This window comes from Hibiscus syriacus, unplaced genomic scaffold (genome assembly GCF_006381635.1).
Source record: "Hibiscus syriacus cultivar Baekdansim isolate YM2019G1 unplaced genomic scaffold, ASM638163v2 tig00117048_pilon, whole genome shotgun sequence".
NCBI classification, from domain to species: Eukaryota; Viridiplantae; Streptophyta; class Magnoliopsida; order Malvales; family Malvaceae; genus Hibiscus; species Hibiscus syriacus.
The window spans coordinates 2,386,434-2,390,148 of NW_024063538.1; the positions used below are offsets into that span (position 1 = coordinate 2,386,434).

Consider the following 3,715-nt stretch of genomic DNA (forward strand, 5'->3'; position numbering starts at 1 on the left):
TTAATTTTACAGCTTACTTTTATGTGTATACTTGACTTTAGATCTTAGGACTTTGGTATAGGAAGGATAATAATACATGCGTTTCAGACTCTTGGTGTTGTATTTGGTGATGTTGGAACAAGTCCTTTATATACGTTTAGTGTGATGTTTAGCAAGGCACCTATCAACGGAGATGAAGATGTTATTGGAGAACTATCACTGGTTCTATACACTCTACTCATGATTCCGCTTGTCAAATATGTCCTTATCGTTCTTGGGGCTAATGATGATGGTTAAGGAATGCTAGATGTTCCTCAATCCCAATCAAGTCCTTGTTTATGATCTTTTATGCAGGCCTTAAGCAAATATGTTAAATATTAATTACATATCAACTGTTTTACATCTTTTGTTGTTGTATTTTATGATCTTTCATTCTTTTATGTAGGCCTTAAACAAATATGTTAAGTATATATTCATTGTCAACTGTTTTACATCATTTGTTGTTGTTTTTTTCTTGAAGGTGGTACTTTTGCATTTGTACTCATTGATTTCTCAGCATGCTAAGGTCAGTCTTCTCCCGAATATGGTTCCATCAGATACCCGTATATCTGGCTTCATGCTAAAGGTACCGTCTCCTGAGCTCGAGAGATCACTTAAAATAAAGGAGATACTAGAGACTCCATTGACTCTGATCAAACTTCTTCTGATGTTAGTGCTTACTGGCACTTCTATGGTAATAGTTTGATGGGGTTGTTACCCCAACAATGTCAGGTTTTTATGTGTTACTGTTCTTTCATCTCTTTTTTTTACGGAATCAAGCTATGGTAGAATACAACATAATTGTTTTATAAAATCTATTTTCATTTTTAATTTTTAGATGATAACTTTTGCATTTTTAATTTGTGGTTATGTCTTCTATTGGTGGTATGAAGGTTGGAGTTGGTGAAATTGAACAAAGTAAGTTGTTATTCCATGTTGTTATCAACTCTATAAAACATTATTGCTTTGCTGACTCACATTTCACTGTTTGTTAGTAAATACTGTTAGAGAGGACATTCCTGTTTCTAATTGACCTTTTTGGCTAGGAATCTTTTGCATAATTTAACTTGTATGTTATTGAAAATTATTTGTTATTTTGAATATATCATGTAATGGTTATTAACCTGTAGATCTCATAGTTTGATCATGAGTCTACAATTTTTCATTGTGTTTCTACAGCTGCCTTTTTCGCGATCATGTGTTATTTGTAATGATAGTTTAACTTTAGTCAGACTAGAGTTTCCAGTCTAGCTAAATGTTAAATCTGTATGTATTAGAAACAATATGGCCTTTTTTCTTTTGCCTTCCATCCTTTACATCTTATGGTTTATGTTACTTTATAATTTTCTATATTATTACAGGTAAATAGTCATTAACTATTGTGTTTCCTTATTTTCTTTTCTTTATTTGCAGATAAAGTGGTGATGATATCGGTTGCCTTTCTTGTAATTTTGTTTAGTGTACAGAAGTTTGGAACAATTCAAGTAGGACTTGTTGTAGGCCCTGCTTTGTTCATATGGTTTTGTTCTTTAGCAGACATTGGAATTTACAATCTTGTTAAGCATGATGCAAGTGTCTTGAAGGCATTTAATCCTTTTCACGTCTATTTATACTTCAAGAGAAACTCAGCTATGCGTTTGAAGGCTGTCTTGTATGTGCAACAGGTAAACAAATTGATAAAAGATATCATGTGCTTCAAAACTTGCACTTCAGTTGCAAGTGTGGAGAGAGCTAGTAAAAAAATATCTTGATGTTGTAATCTAATTTTTCCACTAATTTCCAGTTAAACTTTGTCAGGTAACCATCTTATAGTAAAAGATCACTGAACTATTAACTTGATTCCAATTTTTACACTAATTTTTCTCTAGGGACTCGCAGCTTGCAAAATCTAATCAGGTAACCATCTTCTTCTTTTCTTTTATTATTTCATGTGAATTTAGTGTTTCACCCCTTTGGACTTAAGTTTAGATATGGAACATGATTAAGAGATTTGGCGTCATCTAGAGATCATAAATAAAGTAAGATATTATTGCAAAATTTAAACATCTTTTATATCTTGACTCATGCTTGCCTCTTACCTGCAAAATTTTGAACACTTTCACCTTTGTCGTTTTCCGCAACTTGTCAAGGTAATTAGTTGGGCTTGAATCCTAACTGTTGTGTTTAAATATCAAACAGGTCAACCCCCAGTTTTACGCATTCAGGTGGATTACTTTGCTCTTGACACAAGAATTCAACTTTGCGGACAGTCTTCACATATGGGACACGCTTCTTATTGACCCTGAAGGCCCTATGGTATGATTACAATTTTTATCACACTCAATTATCTAGAACTTTTCTCTAAGATTAGGGGAGGAGATTAGGGATGACAACAACATGGACCGGGTCAGATTTTTTATCGTCCTAGCCCAACCCAAAAATTAGGAGTTTTCACCCAACCCCAATATCAGTAGATTTTAATCCAACCCATCACTCAACAACCTTAAAATTTTAAATAAAATTCCCAAACCCTCCCTATCCCAACCCAAAAAAATTAATACAAACTTTAAATATGTTGTATAAAATTAATTATAAAAGAAAAAATATGTATTCTTTTTCTTTTTTCAATCAAATAGTGGCGTTGAGCGATTCAAATGACAATTTGCACATTTGGAGGAGCATTATGGTAAAGGTGAAAGAAGTACTCCACTTCTAAGACATCATGCTTCTTTGCCTAGGTATGCTTCATAAAATTTTAGGAATCATGTTAGTTCCATAATTTCTCCCCCAAACTTACTCTGGCTAGTTCATGTGTCATATTTCAATTTGCCTGAATATCGTCTTTACAGAGAGCGAGTTCCTGCTCCCAAGGATGAGAATGATCAATTTGATGGTGAGAATAACACTGCTTCAATGAAACAATATGGTTCAAAAAGCGCTAGTGCTTCAATGACAAAATATGGTTCTGAAATACAAGTTACAAAAGCACTGGAAGCTTGGATATAGTATCTGGCTACTGTTTGATCATTACCGCACTCGATTGGATCAGATATGCAGAAGGTATGAATTGAAACTTGGGAGAATTATATTGCTCTTAGTAGTTCTCTATATTATCAAAGTTCTGCAGAATCTTAACTAGTTAACATACTTAATAGTATGCAATGAATCTTCCAAGTTGTGTTCTTTTTGCTAGGTAGACAAGGTGTGAATTTTTCTGTTGTCGGCTTCACACCACATAAGATGTACAAGTATGGAGCAAATGGTGAAACTGATGATATGTTGGAATACCATGCTACTTTTGATTTTTCACAGGAATCCCCTTTAGTAGAACTTGATGATTATTTTTTGTGTAAACGCCCGGATGGCGAGGGCATATTTGTAGAACTTTATTATGCTGTGATACTTTGTATCGACATATGATTACAATATTTTTTATAACTTAATGTGAATATATTGTATGCAAATGGATTGCTTATATATAATATGATATATATATTTAGTATTATGAGGCATTAAATGTGATTCAGTTTAATTATTTGTCAAACTAATATATATTATATATATATATATATATAAATATAATTTACGAAATAAAATCATGACCCCTGAATGTATGTCATATTTTTTAATGACGGGGGCTTCAATGAGGCACAATGTAAGTCATACATGCGTGTCATAAATTTATGACGCACAAATGTATGTCATCTTAATTTATAAT

The 3,715-nt window shown here is 32.8% G+C and overlaps 1 pseudogene; it reads left to right on the plus strand.

The window, feature by feature from the left end:
* The first annotated feature begins 238 nt into the window (after positions 1 to 238).
* Positions 239 to 1,830, plus strand: LOC120197359 (annotated as a pseudogene).
* Positions 1,831 to 3,715: the final 1,885 nt, after the last annotated feature.